This window comes from Lithobates pipiens, unplaced genomic scaffold (assembly GCF_037356315.1).
Source record: "Lithobates pipiens isolate NorthernLeopardFrog02 unplaced genomic scaffold, aLitPip1_a1.2 Scaffold_16, whole genome shotgun sequence".
In the NCBI taxonomy this organism is placed as follows: Eukaryota; Metazoa; Chordata; class Amphibia; order Anura; family Ranidae; genus Lithobates; species Lithobates pipiens.
In genome coordinates, this window is record NW_027507748.1 from 650953336 (window position 1) to 650972036 (window position 18701).

An 18701-nucleotide genomic window follows, 5' to 3' on the forward strand; every position below is an offset into this window, starting at 1 on the left:
CGGCTCATCCCTACAATATACAATATCGTACAGGCATACACCACTTTTAAGTACACAATGGCGTTTATTTACTAAATCTGGAAAGTGCAAAATCACGCTCACTTCTTCATAGAAACCAATACATTTCCAGGTTTTATTACCAAAGCGTAGTTGAGCAAGCTGGGGTTAGAAGCTTATTGGTTTCAATGCAGAAGTGAGCCTGATTTTGCACTTCCCAGCTTTAGTAAATAATCCCCATTGTGTACTTAAAAGTGGGGTATGCCTGTATTTACACTTTTTTGAGTTGTGTAAACGCAATAATTTGGTTTGCAGCTGTCACACATTAAAAGTTTGGGATCCTCTGAGGAGATAGCGTGGGATAACACACTTATTTATTTTGTTCTATGCATTAAGATAAAAAACCTTCTGTGTGTAGCATCCCCTGTCAGCCCCCTTAATACTTACCTGAGCCCCATTTTGATGTGCACGAGTGCCTGCCCGTCCGGGACTCTTATTCTTGATTGGCTGTGACACAGCAGCGGTGCCAATGGCTCCCACTACTGTCAATCAAAGTCAGTTAGCCAATCAGGAGAAGGGGTGGGGCCAAACAGCGGCTCTGTGTCTGAATGGACACACAGAGCTGCAGCTTAGCTCGGGTGCCCCAATAGCAAGCTGCTTGCTGTGGGGCCAATAGACAGAAGGGAGGGGCCAAGAAAGCCGATGAGGGACCCAAGAAGAGGAGCATCAGGGTTACTCTGAGGAAAACCACTACAAAGAGCAGGTAAGTATAACATGTTTGTTATTTTTAACCACTTACGGACCGCCCGACGTTGTTTTATGTTGCTACTTTGAAGAGGAATATCGCTGTTATGGCAGCAGCTAGCTGTCATAACCCCCGTATCCTCTTCCTTAGTGGGCAGTCCGCTTTAAGATAAAAGTGATCTTTGTAGTGGATTTGTGAGGGTGCCACACCTCCCGCCGTGCTCTGGTGCCCTCTACTGGGAAGATGGCCCCCACCTGTCTCCATATCATTGTAGGGCGGAAGTGACATCAAAACTTCACATCCGCCCATAGCTCTTAAAGGAACTTCTTTTTTTTTCTCCCCAAATGAATACATTTTTTTTTCTTTTTTTTATTGCATTTTGAGATCTGAGACATTTTTGATCCCAGATCTCATATTTAAGAGGTCCTGTCATGATTTTTTTTCTATTACAAGGGATGTTTACATTGCTTTTAATAGGAATAAAAGTGACACCATTTTTTTTTAAAAGAACAGTGTAAAAATAAAAAGTTAAATAAATAACGGAAAAAAACATTTTAAACTCACCCCGTCCCTCCGAGCTCGCATGCAGAACTGAACGCATACGTGAGTGGCGCCTGCATATGAAAAAAGTGTTCAAACCACACATGTGAGGTATCGCCACGATCGTTAGAGCAGGAGAAATAATTCTAGCCTTAGATCTCCTTTGTAACTCAAAACATGCAACCTGTAGATTTTTTTAAATGTCGTCTATGGAGATTTTTAGGGTAAAATTTTGTCGCCGTTCCACGAGTGGACGCAATTTTGAAGCGTGACATGTTGGATATCAGTTTACTTGTTGAAATATCATCTTTCACAATATATATAAAAGAAATATGGCGTGACAAAGTATTGCAACGACCGCCATTTTATTCTCTAGTCTTTGGTAAACACTAGGGATGAGCCGAACACCCCCCGGTTCGGTTCGCACCAGAACTTGCGAACGACCCCGCGTTCGGTACGAACGTTAGAACCCCATTGAAGTCTATGGGACTCGAACGTTCGAATTGGAAAGTGCTAATTTTAACGGCTAATATGCAAGATAGTGTCCTAAAAAGGGTTTGGGGATCTGCCTCCTGCCTCAGGGGACATGGGTCACTGCAAAAAAAAGTTTTAAAAACTGCCGTTTTGGCGGGAGCACTGATTTTAATGACGATTAAAGTGAAAAAAAAAAAAGTGAAATATTCCTTTAAATATGGTGCCTGGGGGGTGTCTGTAGTATGCCTGTGAAGTGCCACGTGTTTCCCGTGTTTAGAACAGTCCCTGCACAAAATGACATTAAACGGAAATAACACCATTTAAAACTGCTTGCGGTTTTAATGTTATATCTGGTGCCTGCAATATGGTTGAAAATCATTGAGAAACATGGCATGGGTAGCCCTCCCTGCCCATTACCAGCCTATTTGGGTCTTGTACGCATATTAAGGGGAACCCCGTACCCATATTAAAAAAAGGAAATGCGTGTGGCCCCCAGGCCCTATATACTCAGAACAGCAGTATACAGGCGGTGCAAACAAGACAGGGACTGTGTAGGTTTGTTGTGTTAAGTTGAATCTGTTTGTCATTTTCAACCGGTACATTTTTAAAGTGTAGCTCCAGTCAAAAAAACTATCTTTAAGCTTTTTGGAAAACATAGGGAAGGGTTATCACCCCTGTATAATTTGTTTTGTCGTCCATCTTTTTTCATCTCACTTGCTGCTGTCTCCTTGCGTTTGCAAGTAGGAGATGTTTGTAAGTTGGATGTTTGAAAGTAGGGGCCTGCCCTATATTATAGCGGTATGTACTGGGTACAGAGCACGCAGACAGCACGCACTATCTCCTAACACTACTGACTGCAAGCTCTATTATTAACCACTTGTTAGCCCAATGTTTGCATAAAGTGAAAGATGAAGTTATGCTGAGTAAATAGATATCAAACATGTCACTCTTCAAAATTGCACATGCCCGTGGAATGGCGCCAAACGTCGCTACTTAAAAAATCCCCATAGGCGACGCTTTAATTTTTTTTTTACTGGTTACATGTTTTGAGTTGCAGAGGAGGTCTAGGACTAAAATTATTGCTCTCGCTCTAACATTCTCGGCGATACCTCACATGTGTGGCACATGCGAGCACATGGGGACATGGGCGCTTTAATTTTTATTTTATTTTTTTATTGTTCATTTTACTTTATTTATGTTAGTTTGACATTTTTTTCCCCAAAAATATATTTTTGATCACTTTTATTCCTATTACAAGAAACATCCCTTGTAATAGGAATATGGGGTGACAGGTCCTCTTTACAGTGAAATCTGGGGGGTCAATATGACCCCACATCTCACCTCTAGGCTGGGAAGCCTGAAATAAAAAATAAAAAAAAGATTCTGGCTTTGATCGTACTGGCGAGTTGGTAGAAGCACCGGAGGGCAGTGAGGGGTGGGGGGCGTCTATGGCTGGGTATTTCAGGGTATCACCGAGTATGGCTGGGTATCTCTGAGTATGGCTGGGTATGGCAATTTATGGCAGGGTATTACAGAGTATTGGCGGGGTATTGGCGGGGTACTACAGAGTAATAGCAGGGTACTGCAGAGTATTGGGGGGTACTACAGAGTAATGGCAGGGTACTGCAGAGTATTGGGGGTACTGCAGAGTAATGGCGGGTACTGCAGAGTAATGGCGGGTACTGCAGAGTATTGGGGGGTACTGCAGAGTAATGGGGATTACTGCAGAGTAATGGGGGGTACTGCAGAGTAATGGCAGGGTACTGCAGAGTATTGGGGGTACTGCAGAGTAATGGCGGGTACTGCAGAGTAATGGCGGGTACTGCAGAGTATTGGGGGGTACTGCAGGTTAATGGGGGTTACTGCAGAGTAATGGCGGGTACTGCAGAGTAATGGCGGGTACTGCAGAGTATTGGGGGGTACTGCAGAGTATTGGGGGTACTGCAGAGTAATGGCGGGTACTGCAGAGTATTGGGGGGTACTGCAGAGTAATGGGGGTTACTGCAGAGTAATGGGGGGTACTGCAGAGTAATGGCAGGGTACTGCACTGCAGAGTAATGGCAGGGTACTGCACTGCAGAGTAATGGCGGGGTACTGCAGAGTAATGGCAGGGTACTGCAGAGTATGCACTGGTATTGCAGAGTATTGGCAGGGAATTGAGGGGTTAAATTCGGTGAGCAGCGATGTGGGCACTGCAGATGCAGCCCACATCGCTGCTGACACCGATCTCTTTCCCCTCCGCTGTACCGATCGGTACAGAGAGGGGAGGGAGGAACAGGCGTCATAACATGACGCCGGTTTGTTTCCAAGTGATCACTCCGTCATTTGACGGAGCAATCACGTGGTAAACGGTCGCTATGAGCGGCCGTTTACCGTGATCCGTGATGCGACCCGGCGGTCACGGATGCTCTCGAGTGCGCACACCTCGGGGCACGCGAGAGCAGAATTCTGGGAGGCCGTTAATTAACGGCCTCTCAGAGTTAAACAACCCCCCTGAAGCCGTTAATCGGCAATGGGCAGTTGTTAAGTGGTTAAAGCTAGATCACTAGCTATATAGGTGAGGTGAATATAGTGGTGTATACTGCAGTCAGGGCACAGACAACAACCACTACACAGCAGCAAGATAGGAAATCAGCCAAAAACGATTGGTGTGTACTGTGTTGAAGGTACACAGAACACCCACTGCTTCAGATGCTAAGTAACACACTACACGAAGCCGCCTCAAAGGCGGCCTTATATAGTGTGGGGCGTGCACTACACAGCCTGAGCTATGATTGGCCACAGGCAGGATGCCTGTGGCCAATCATGGCTCTCCTCGCTGCCGGCGCTGCGATTGGCCAAGCATGCGGGGTCACAGTGCATGCTTGGCCAATCATGGGGCAGCAATGCACTGCGCCACCGCAGTGCATTGTGGTCCGTGCGCGTCACTCGAATTTTGACGCGAACGGCCCAAACGTTCGGAATTCGCCGAACGCCCGAACAGCCAATGTTCGAGTCGAACGTACGTTCGACTCGAACACGAAGCTCATCCCTAGTAAACACCAAATCTCAGAAAGAGGCTCGGTCCTTAAGTGGTTAAAGAAATAAAAAAAATAGACTTTGGTATCCCTCTAAAGAGGCAATCCTCCAGCATACTGCCACATTTAAGTCTTCCTACTTGAACTGCCTTGTTACAGAACTGTAAAAGTACCTTACTGTACATATGGATGCTTTGGGATCATTACTGCAGTGTTGTACTATTTAGTAAGCATTACATAAACCAGAAAACTCTAAGCCCTTGTACACACGGTCGGACATTCCGACAACAAAATCCGTCGGATTTTTTCTGACAGATTTTGTCCGAAACTGGTGTTGCATACACACAGTTGGACAAAGTTGTCGGAAAATCTGATCGTTTGTAACACGATGACATTATTTAGTTAAGACGGGACTACGTTCAGGCTAGTAGCCAATAGCTTTGGTCTAGGAATTTGATCTGAGCATGCGTGGCACTTTGTCCGATCGGAATTCTCTACAAACGATCGGACAAAGTCCGATCGGATCATGTTGTCGGAAAATTTTTATATCCAGCTCTCAAACTTTGTCGGTCGGACATTCCGACGGAAAAAGTCAGATGAAGCCCACACACGGTCGGATTATCCAACAACATGGTCCGACTGGACATTTTCCGTCGGAATGTCCGACCGTGTGTACAAGGGCTTAGAAGACATTGGCTCAACTGGTCCCTTAAAATCACCACCACTGTGTTTGCCCCACCTACAAACTATTTTAAGTTGATAAGAATTTACTGTAATGACTTACTGTACAGGAAGTCAGCTGTGAGTAGTAAAAAAATATTCCCCATAATCAAAGCTTGATCTTAGATATTGTTATTTCCTGTTTTCCCACCCTCTTAGACAAATATAGGTTTTCCACAGAGATAATAGTTTTTTGGCCCTTCTGCAGTATCTGTATAATTGATTATTATATCCTTATTTTCATTTACTTTGGTAAAGTCATAACTGCTTATCTACAGACAGCCATAAAGTGACTGATAAATGTGACCTCACTGCTCATCATACTATGGGGAGAGATAAGGAGAGATTATTGCGATGGAAATGGAATCACAATATCAATGTATTTATTATCATTAATGGATTATACATTATAGAAAATGATAGAATTGGATTACGTACAGTAGAAACATTGCTGCATTTTTGATTTGTAGCACACCAGATAGACATTTTTTTAAACTCTTTCTTTTTAATGTTCTTCTCTACTGTTGTTTTATTACTCTGCCATGGCATTCTAAAGTCAGCCTGTTTGTAAAATAAAAAATGGTGGATTCAACCTACTCCCCATCTGTTTTAGAAATGGATACAGATGGTGAACTACACATTACCATACGAAAAACTCAGTCTTGAACATAGAGGATGGAGGAAGAAATAGAGCATTGAGGAAGAAATACAATACGATTTTGGATGCATGGTGTTCTTCTCTTACCATAATTAATGACTAAAGTTGTAAGGAGATAATTGATCTGTGACCTAGGGGAAGATGTACCTTTACATATTATGACCCAGGTTCTCACCTGCTGGTATTGAAATCTTTTAGGAGCTCAGGAGAGTGTTTGGTATTGATCTTTACTTTGGTATACTAAACAATCTTTTATACATGTATGTGTTTGACCTGTTTCATGTCTGTAAACGATGTGTTGTACCTTATTGTGCTCACGTTGAGAATCTTGTTGAATTTACAGATGCAATACCTATTCGTCAATAAAAAGAGTTTAAAAACAAAAAATTGGTAGCTGGGATTAACTTAAAATTATTTGTGACAGCTCAGCCTACCAGGGAGAAGAAGTACATAAATATTTTATATATAGCCTCCTTACGGATCAACAGAATTAGACAAATAAGCTGTAGTTGGTGAAGGAATGGTAAATGGTTCTTACCATTCCCGGAACCATGCAAACCATTCACCATCCACTTCCCACCTATAACCTGTTTTGTATGGCAGATTATTTTTATGGACTGGATTTTTATGAACATTTAAGTTACATATATAATAAAAATAGAAGGAGGATTTTTGGGACTTTAAATGAGGCTGGCACTAAAGGAATGCCTGCCTCCATCCCTATCAATGTTATATGAGAGGAGAGAACAGAATTGGGACTTTAAATGAAGCACACATCAGTAAGAGAATAAGTCAAGTGACTGCAATGAATATTTATTTTGTATAGTCCATGATAAGTCATACAAACATTTTGGGCATCAACCTCTAAAATGCTCTGGGCATACAGCCTCCATACAATGAGTCATGGACTAATATTTCACAATAATTTACAATCCAAAAAGCATTCTCATAAAACACAAAAAAAAAAAAAAAACAGTATGCATGTATATACATTATTTTGCTGTGGTTGAACCCAAAATGGCCAAGATAACCATGGTAACTGAATAATAAATAAATCAATTAAAAATGCCTGAATAATGATTAATGAATCAAAAAAGATCATATGAATCTTGATTTTCCATGATTGGGGTAGATGATAATAGCTAAAAGCTGTACGCGTTTCGCGGTATTCCAACCGCTCATCAGGAGCATACATCATGGCATAATTCTACAAAATGTATGAAAAGAAAAAATGTATTTAATATATAAATTAGGTAAAAATTAGCAGAATAATTGAATAATTATAATTAAATTTGAAGGCTAGGCGTCCAACTCACGTCTGCATCAGCGGGCCAGTAAAACGGCATCAGGGTCCGCAGAAAGAGCCGCAGTGCATAGCTGCCAAGCACCGAGGCAGCCTGCAGAACAGGTAACCACCAAAATGGGCACTCCCAGGGTAGGTAGAGGGTGCAGGGTCTGTGGAATGAATGAAGATATCTATGTGAAAGATCTATGAGAAACAGACCACATATGGATCTGTATATGTGTTGTGTGTGAGATATATGTGTTGGATATAAATGTAGTGAAGTGACAAAGGGGCAGAAAGGAAACCGTGATAAAACTATCAAACTAACAAAGAACAAAGGCCACCATAACAAAAGAAAAAAAAGGGGGGAAAACAAAATGGGGAGTGAGAGCATTAGGGGGAACCTAATGTGATAGGGTAAGGGAAGTTTGTGTGAAAATTATATGTGAATGTGCTGGGAAGGGGAAGGAAAGGTGTATAGCCCAACCTGTGAAGTGCCTACAATGGAGAACCATCCTGGTTCCAGACACGGACGCCACGCTGGCGACCACACTGCCGGAGAGTGGGACCGCCTTCACCTGGGCGGCTCAGCCGTCTGGCGATTAGCGCCGGTCCATCTCCCCAGTGTGTTCGCTAAGGGATAGCAATCCGACGGCACCAGCGCGCCATGAGGACGCCTAGTGCCCGGCACATATAGCATGACGTCCATGAAAAGAGACCAAGTATCCGCCCCCTCCACGTGACTAACAGGCGGGGAGAGGGGAGGAGATCCACAAAGCATACCTCCGCACATAGAGGCCGGCAATGACGGACAGGTCTGCGAGACCCGAGTCACCGCCAAGGGCCCGCGGATGCAGTCCAAGCGGGATGCATTTGCCTAGTTAAAACTAAATAAATAGTAACAATAGGACCATTTATAACAACAGCCCGTACATACTAGTAAAAATAATGTGCAAACTACTGATGTGTGCTTCCATCCCGGGTATTTGATAAAAATAGAAGGAGGATTTTTGGGACTTTAAATGAGGCTGGCACTAAAGGAATGCCTGCCTCCATCCCTATCAATGTTATATGAGAGGAGAGAACAGAATTGGGACTTTAAATGAAGCACACATCAGTAAGAGAATAAGTCAAGTGACTGCAATGAATATTTATTTTGTATAGTCCATGATAAGTCATACAAACATTTTGGGCATCAACCTCTAAAATGCTCTGGGCATACAGCCTCCATACAATGAGTCATGGACTAATATTTCACAATAATTTACAATCCAAAAAGCATTCTCATAAAACACAAAAAAAAAACAGTATGCATGTATATACATTATTTTGCTGTGGTTGAACCCAAAATGGCCAAGATAACCATGGTAACTGAATAATAAATAAATCAATTAAAAATGCCTGAATAATGATTAATGAATCAAAAAAGATCATATGAATCTTGATTTTCCATGATTGGGGTAGATGATAATAGCTAAAAGCTCTACGCGTTTCGCGGTATTCCAACCGCTCATCAGGAGCATACATCATGGCATAATTCTACAAAATGTATTTAATATATAAATTAGGTAAAAATTAGCAGAATAATTGAATAATTATAATTAAATTTGAAATCTAGGCGTCCAACTCACGTCTGCATCAGCGGGCCAGTAAAACATTTAAAGTCCCAAAAATCCTCCTTCTATTTTTATCAAATACCCGGGATGGAAGCACACATCAGTAGTTTGCACATTATTTTTACTAGTATGTACGGGCTGTTGTTATAAATGGTCCTATTGTTACTATTTATTTAGTTTTAACTAGGCAAATGCATCCCGCTTGGACTGCATCCGCGGGCCCTTGGCGGTGACTCGGGTCTCGCAGACCTGTCCGTCATTGCCGGCCTCTATGTGCGGAGGTATGCTTTGTGGATCTCCTCCCCTCTCCCCGCCTGTTAGTCACGTGGAGGGGGCGGATACTTGGTCTCTTTTCATGGACGTCATGCTATATGTGCCGGGCACTAGGCGTCCTCATGGCGCGCTGGTGACGTCGGATTGCTATCCCTTAGCGAACACACTGGGGAGATGGACCGGCGCTAATCGCCAGACGGCTGAGCCGCCCAGGTAAAGGCGGTCCCACTCTCCGGCAGTGTGGTCGCCAGCGTGGCGTCCGTGTCTGGAACCAGGATGGTTCTCCATTGTAGGCACTTCACAGGTTGGGCTATACACCTTTCCTTCCCCTTCCCAGCACATTCACATATAATTTTCACACAAACTTCCCTTACCCTATCACATTAAGTTCCCCCTAATGCTCTCACTCCCCATTTTGTTTTCCCCCCTTTTTTTTCTTTTGTTATGGTGGCCTTTGTTCTTTGTTAGTTTGATAGTTTTATCACGGTTTCCTTTCTGCCCCTTTGTCACTTCACTACATTTATATCCAACACATATATCTCACACACAACACATATACAGATCCATATGTGGTCTGTTTCTCATAGATCTTTCACATAGATATCTTCATTCATTCCACAGACCCTGCACCCTCTACCTACCCTGGGATTGCAAGTTACATATATGTTATATATATTTTTTTATGTTAATTTAGTTTTTTATGAGATAATAAAGCAGTAATCATTTATGTTCGTTCTATAATCATCCTACACTACTATGCAGGTCTCAGTCTACTTAGCACAATGGTTTGGTGGTGTGCACTGATGTTTACAAAGCACTCAGGTTATGCGTTTAAATTCCAGCCAAACTACCACCCACCTAAGAGTCCATTCATACAGGGGCAACTCCTGATCCGACTTCAGGTCGCCCCTAGTCGCCTCAGGTCGGACAACATTTAAAAAGCAATGTAAGTGAATGAGAGCCGTCTTAATGCACACTACTGAAGTCGCTCCGACTTCAGAAAAGGTTCCTGTACTACTTCTATCCGACTTGTAGGCGACCGGTACCCATTGATTTCAATGGAGATCGCCTCCAAGTCGGATCTCCGTCTATACGGAGGCGACTCTGACAGAATTATTAGCTCTGAAGGGGGAACTCCACGCCAAATTTCTGAAAAAAATTTGGCGTGGGTTCCCCCTCCGAGAGCATACCAGGCCCTTAGGTCTGGTATGGATTCCAAGGGGAACCCCCTACGCCGAAAAAACGGCGTGGGGGTCCCCCCCAGATCCACACCAGACCCTTATCCGAGCACGCTACCCGGCCGGCCAGGAAAGGGGGTGGGGACGAGCGGGCGCCCCCCCCCTCCTGAGCCGTACCAGGCCGCGTGCCCTCAACATGGGGGGGTGCCTTGGGGGAGGGGGGGCGTGCGGCCCCCCCACCCCAAAGCACCTTGTCCCCATGTCGATGAGGACAAGGGCCTCTTCCCGACAACCCTGGCCGTTGGTTGTCGGGGTCTGCGGGCGGGGGGCTTATCGGAATCCGGGAGCCCCCTTTAATAAGGGGGCCCCCGGATACCGGCCCCCCACCCTATGTGAATGAGTATGGGATACAATGTACCCCTACCCATTCACCTGTGAAATAAAGTACAAAAAAAAACACAACACAGGGAAAAAATATTTTATTGCACAGCTCCGGGGGTCTTCCGTCTTCGGGGGTCTTCTCGCCGGACTCCTCCGCTATCTTCTTGTAGCTCTTTTGCTAGCGGAGGAGTCCGGCTTTCTTCCTCGCCGCCGGCCTCTTCTTCCGACTTCAGGGGTCTTGTCCCCCTCTTCGGTTCTTCTGCCGGGCCACGCGCCTTCTTATAGCTCTTTTAGAGGCGGTGGCCCGGTCTTCTGTCGCCGCCGTCGCCGCCTTCCGTTCTTCTCCTTCTTCTTCTCCTGGAGATGTTGACTCGACGAGCTCTCCGGCCACAATGCCAGGGACGCACTCCGCTGCCACTTATATAGGGACAATGGGGCGGTGTCACATGGGTTGATGTCACATGGGTTGGTCACATGGGTTGATGTCACATGGTAAGGGGCGGGGTCACCATGTGACATCAACCCATGTGACCAACCCATGTGACATCAACCCATGTGACACCGCCCCATTGTCCCTATATAAGTGGCAGCGGAGCGCGTCCCTGGCATTGTGGCCGGAGAGCTCGTCGAGTCAACATCTCCAGGAGAAGAAGAAGGAGAAGAACGGAAGGCTGCGGCGGCGACGGCGGCGACAGAAGACCGGGCCACCGCCTCTAAAAGAGCTATAAGAAGGCGCGGTGGCCCGGCAGAAGAACCGAAGAGGGGGACAAGACCCCCGAAGTCGGAAGAAGAGGCCGGCGGCGAGGAAGAAAGCCGGACTCCTCCGCTAGCAAAAGAGCTACAAGAAGATAGCGGAGGAGTCCGGCGAGAAGACCCCCGAAGACGGAAGACCCCCGGAGCTGTGCAATAAAATATTTTTTCCCTGTGTTGTGTTTTTTTTTTGTACTTTATTTCACAGGTGAATGGGTAGGGGTACATTGTACCCCATACTCATTCACATAGGGTGGGGGGCCGGTATCCGGGGGCCCCCTTATTAAAGGGGGCTCTCGGATTCCGATAAGCCCCCCGCCCGCAGACCCCGACAACCAACGGCCAGGGTTGTCGGGAAGAGGCCCTTGTCCTCATCGACATGGGGACAAGGTGCTTTGGGGTGGGGGGGCTGCACGCCCCCCCTCCCCCAAGGCACCCCCCCATGTTGAGGGCACGCGGCCTGGTACGGCTCAGGAGGGGGGGGGCGCCCGCTCGTCCCCACCCCCTTTCCTGGCCGGCCGGGTAGCGTGCTCGGATAAGGGTCTGGTGTGGATCTGGGGGGGACCCCCACGCCGTTTTTTCGGCGTAGGGGGGTTCCCCTTGGAATCCATACCAGACCTAAGGGCCTGGTATGCTCTCGGAGGGGGAACCCACGCCAAATTTTTTTCAGAAATTTGGCGTGGAGTTCCCCTTTGAGCTCATTCTCTGCTTGGCCACGGCAAAAGTCGCCTGGCCTGGGGCGACTTGTAAGTCGTCCCAAGTCAGGTTGAAGTCAGCACAAGTCGTGTTGAAGTCGTCCCAAGTCGCGCTGTGATCTTAACTCAAGTCGTGTCCAAGTTGCCTCACTCAAGTCGCCTACAAGTCGTGTTGCCCCTGTGTGAATGGACTCTAAGATATCTGTGTTGATTTTTCCAGTGGGCAAGCAAATTAAAAACAAAAATATATATAAACTAACACCCTGCACGTTAACTAGTGTGTTATTTTTGAAAATTCCACAACATAATATTATTGAATACTTACATACCATTGCATGCATTTGAAGAACTAATATTTTTTAATCAACCAAACTGATGTGGCATTGGCTATTAGGCATTTTCCTATTTTCAGCATATCCTGCTGAGTACAATGCAAGCTTTCAGTAGGTGATACTATGTGTGGGATTTGAACCTATTACCCAAATGAAAAGGCAGATCACTAGGCTACTGAGTTGAGTACAATCGTACATAGAAAATACATTTACTAGTGTTTGATTCTTTTAATTCTATGCAATAATGTTTTGCATTTGAGGCATTAATATGGTAACAACCATTCCCATGCTGATGTGGCATTGGCTAATAGGCATTCGCCTATTTTCAGAATATGCTGCTGATTAAAATTTCAGCTTTAAGTAGGTAATACCATGTGTGTGATTTGAACCCATGGCAAATAGGCACTTGCCTACTGCAGGGGGAAAAAAGTTCTAGCGAAGATGCGAACGCCATTAAACTCTATGGGACATGAACATGAAAAATCCAAAATCCTAATTTTAAAGGCTTATATGCAAGTTATTGCCATTTAAAGTGTATAGGGACCCGGGTAATGCCCTAGGGGACATGAATCAATGCAAAAAAAAAATACTTACCTCTCCAGTCCATACCAGGTCCTTCGGGTACGGTATACATTTTAAGGGAAACGTCACGTCAAAATCCATACCAGACCCTTATCCAAGCATTCAGCCTTGCAGGTAAGGATGGAGGGGGCAAGCCAGCTCCCCCCCTCCTGAACCATACCTGGGCATATGTGCTTTAGGGTGCACCCCCACCCCAAAGCACCTTGTCCCCATGTTGATGGGGACAAGGGCCTCTTCCCAACAACCCTGGGCTGTGGTTATCGGGGTATGCGGGTGGGGGGCTTATCGGAATCTGGAAGTCCCCTTTAACAAGAGGGCCCCCAGATCCTGCCCCTCCATGTGAATTGGTATCGGGTATATCACACCCCTACCCATGCACCAAAAACATTTTGAAATGTTAAAACCACAAGAGACAGTTTTTGTCATAAAAACTTCTCCACAGGATGTGGAAACCTTGGAAAAAGATCTGAACAAATTAATGGGGGGAGAACCTCTGGGGGAATCTAGGTTGGAAAGGACCTGGGGGTCCTAGTAGATGATAGACAATGGCATACAATGCCAAGCTGCTGCTAACAAAGCAAACTAAATATTTGCATGCATTAAAAAGGGGATCAACTCCAGAGATAAAACGATAATTCTCCCGCTCTACAAGACTCTGGTCAGGCCGCACCTGGAATATGCTATATCCAGTACTGGCACCAGTCCTCCAGAAGGATTACTGGAAATGGAGTACAAAGAAGGGAAACAAGCTGATAAAGTGTCTGGAGGATATTAGCTATGAGGAATATGAGGTTGCGAGCACTGAACTTATTCTCTATTCTCTTGAGAGGGGATATGATTTCAATATACAAATACCATACTGGTGACCCCACAAATAGGGATAAACATTTTTCGCAAAAGGGAGTTTAACAAGTCTTGAGGCCACTCATTAAAATTAGAAGAAAAGAGGTTTAACCTTAAACTACGTAGAGGGTTCTTTACTGTAAGAGCGGCAAGGATGTGGAAATTCACTTCCACAGGCGGTGGTCTTAGCGAGGGGCATTGATAGTTTCAAGAAACTATTAGATAAGCACCTTAACGACTGCAACATACAGGGATATACAATGTAAAACTGACATATAATCACACACATAGTTTGGACTTGATGGACTTGTGTCTTTTTTCAACCTCACCTACTATGTAACTATATAACTATGTGTCCCATGATGTACATCCACCATCTATCACACCACCCGACGAACCCGAAAAACAAAAAAAAACGAACACAGCTCTATGGAGGCCTCCCGCCGACTGCTGTCTCTTCGGTTTGATAGCTGTTATATTGGCAAGGGCGGGGCCACCCTGTGACGTAACCGGATGACCCCATCCCTTCTGATGGCCCCGCCCCTGCCTATATAACAGCTGTCAAAGAGAAGAGACAGCAGTTGGCAGGAGGCCTCCCATCACGGTGGAGCTGTGTTTGATGTGTTTTTTTTTCAAGTTCGTCGGGTCGTGTGATGGATGGTGGATGTACATCATGGGAAACTTTTTTTTTCTTTTTTATTAAAAGAATTGTCAAAAACTGTCTCTTGGGGTTTTTACATTTTGACACTTTTTTGGCGAATGGGTAGGGGTATGATGTACCCGATACCCATTCACATGGGGGGGGGGGATCTGAGGGCCCCTTGTTAAATTTGCATACAAACGTATTTGGTTGTGCACAAATGCAAGTCCTTGAGTAGAAAGTGAGAAGGGGAAGAAAAAAAACTAACAAAATAAAGTTGAATTTCAGGGTTCCATTAATTCTTTTGTGCACTAGGTAAACCATGAAATATGTCAACTAAATGTGAATTCTCTCTAAGTACTATTTTTTAAATGGCATAGGTTTTCTGTGAGGATCACTGTTAACACAAAGCAAAATGTTATCAATTTTGTTAAATATAAAAGTTTGAACAAAAAGTTTTTATTATTTTTTTTTTAATTGATGATCTTTTGGATCTTTGTTTGTAAGTAAATTTCTAGTTCCTATTGTTAATGTCACCTTTCTGCAAACATAACATTTTATAATGCGACATTGGAGACATTGATAGCTACCATTGCTCCATGTGTCCATTGTGAAACATTTCAGTGGAAACACATCAAAATATATGTAATCACGTTTGCAACCACAGAGATGTAATAGTACTTAACAGGAATTATTGTTACTGTAAGAAGATTAACCGGGAATACTTATTTCAAAAGGAAGCTTTCATGATTACTAAGAAGCATAGACTTAACACATTTACAATGTTATATACTACCATGCCCCTTCTTGTTCAATAACTACACAAAAACTATTAGTTGTAAGGGCAGTGCCACAGCTTTATTTTTTAATATAAATAATCAAATACACAAAAAAAATCAACATCAAGACTAACATGAACAAAACAGTGGTAGTCAGAGGGTCATGTACCTGGTGATGGAGCCAGACATGGAGAGGTAGGCATCTCTTACACCTTTGGCTCAGTACCCCTGGTAATATAACAGAAGACACTAGACCTCAGAGTGGAACGAATGCCTGATAGTCCTCTCAGTGACAGATGCAGAAGGGTCGCCTGTGTGTATCTAGATGCAGGCTAGCCCGAGGATGCGTGTGTATAACATGTTTGTTATTTAAAAAAATAATGGTGAAAAAGGTGCTGATTGCTTCCCTCACAGAGCCAAGACTGATTCTGTGTCTTCTGCATTTCCACCTCCGTTCCTGTCCTGGTCATCTGATTTTATTTACAATAGTCTTCTTGCGAACAATCAGTCCCTGCCCTCAAGGAGCTTACAACCTAAGGTCCCTAACACATTCATACATACTAGGGCCAACTTAGACAGGATCCGATTAACTTACCAGCATGTCTTTAGATTGTGGGAGTACCCAGAGGAAACCCATGCAGGCACAGGTGTTGTGGTCGTGATTCGAACCAGCAACCTTTTTTGCTGCAAGGGGAAAGTACTAGCCACTACACCAATATGCTGCCCTGATATGTCTGTAAATGGGCCCCTTTGCTCTTACTACCCCCAAGTTTTGATTTATAAACTTGTGCTCACATGTTTTGTTTTAATCAAGACAGACTTTTTTCTAAAAGGTAAATTATATTGTATTTCCATTACTTTTGGAAGGAAGCTCCTACCCTACAAGCAAATGTTATTTCTCTCGTTCCTGTGCATCTCTTTTTCTGCACCATATAACCATATTTATGCTGCTCTAGATGTAATTTCCAAATTTTACATTTCTTATTTTTAAATCCTGGTAAATCCCCCATACCCAAATACACTAAGCCCTTGTACACACGGTCGGACATTCCGTGTTTCCTGTTTCTGTCGGAATATCCGACCGACAAAGTTTTAGAGCTGGGCGATAAAATTTTCCGACAACATGGTCCGATCGGACAAAGTGTCACGCATGCTCAGATCAAATTCCTAGACCAAAGCTATTGGCTACTAGCCTGAACGTAGTCCCGTCGAAATGAAATAACATCATCACGTTACTAACTATCGGATTTTCCTACAACTTTGTCCGACTGTGTGTATGCAACACCAGTTTCGGACAAAATCCAAAGGATTTTGTTGTCGGAATGTCTGACCCTGTGCACAAGGGCTAAGAATTTCAAAATTGACTTTGCTATCCTCAGACATTGCTGCCACATCCTCTACTGACCTTTATTATCCTACTTGTATGCTGAGGTTGGAGATAGTGGCCAAAGAGAAAGTTGAGTTGCGTTTACACCTTTTAAATGTGTCAGCACTACAAGTTTTTTTTTTAGACATGTGCACTACGAAAAATTTGTTTGTTTTTGTTTCATTCCTTTTTTGTTTTTTGTTTTTTGGGTCTTTTGCCATGATCGCAATTTGTAAATTTGTAAATTCCTAAATTCAAAAATTTGTAAATTTGAAAATGAAAAAATCTGAAAATTATAAAGAATACCGTATATACTCGAGTATAGGCCGACCCGAATATAAGCCGAGGCCCCCAATTTACCCCCAAAAAAACTGGCAAACTTATTGACTCGTGTATAAGCCGAGGGTGAGACATGCCTGTCCATCCCTGTGTGTGTGTCCGTCCATCCCTGTGTGTCCGTCCATCCCTGTGTGTCCGTCCATCCCTGTGTGTCCGTCCATCCATCCCTGTGTGTGTGTGTGTCCATCCATCCATCCATCCCTGTGTGTGTGTGTGTCCATCCATCCATCCATCCCTGTGTGTGTGTGTGTCCATCCATCCATCCATCCCTGTGTGTGTGTGTGTCCATCCATCCATCCATCCCTGTGTGTGTGTGTCTCCATCCATCCATCCATCCCTGTGTGTGTGTGTCCATGTGTGTGTGTGTGTGTGTGTGTGTGTGTGTGTGTGTGTGTGTGTGTGTGTCCAGCCTACCTGTGTCCCGAGCCTTTGTCCCGAGCCTCCGTCCCGTGCCTTGCCTCCTTGCCTCCGTCCCGTGCCGTGCCGTGCCTTGCCTCCGTCCCGTGTCGTGCCTTGCCTCCGTCCCGTCCCGTCCCGTGCCGTGCCGTGCCGTGCCTTGCCTCCGTCCCGTGCCCTCTTCGTCGGCGCCTCGGCGGCCATTGTAAAATTCAAAAGCCGCGCCTCCGCCTTCGCCTGTGATAGGCGGAACACTGAATTTCCCAGCAGCCTGTGTTCCGCCTATCACGGACATCGTCTCATCCTCGTCCGTAGTACGAGGATGAGACGATGTCCGTGATAGGCGGAACACAGGCTGCTGGGAAATTCAGTGTTCTGCCTATCACAGGCGAAGGCGGAGCCGGAGGCGCGGCTTTTGAATTATAGAATGGCCGCTGTCTGTCTGCTCGACACGCTGATCGAGCAGGCAGACAGCGATGACTCGAGTATAAGCCGAGGGGGGCACTTTCAGCCTCAAAAAAGAGGCTGAAAATCTCGGCTTATACTCGAGTATATACGGTAACTAACTAATAATAACTAACTATTAAATTATAGGCATTGGAATTTCCTTTCAAATTTGGCTGTTAGTGAACGTAATGAATACGAATTGATCCAAAGTTACGAATTATCTGAAATAACAAATTCCGCATCTAAACAAATGGAACGGAATGAGATAATAATAATAAATAATAATAATAAAAACATTTTATTTTTATTATTGTTATTTATTGTTATTAATTTGTTACGTTCCAATTGTTTAGATATGGCATTCGTTATCTTGGATAATTTGGAACTTCATATAAATTTGCATTTGTTAAGTTCACTAACAGCCAAATTTGAAAGGAAATTCCATTTACTATAATTTAATAGCTAGTAATAGTTAAGTTATTATTAGTTAGTTGTTATTTCAGATTTTTGAATTTTTGGGTTTTCAAATTTCGAATTTCTGAATTTTCAAATTTACGAATTTACAAATTTACGAATATTTGAATTTAGGAATATTCTGAAAAATTTGTTAAACGGGTTTACGTTTATTCGGATATTTCCGAATTAACG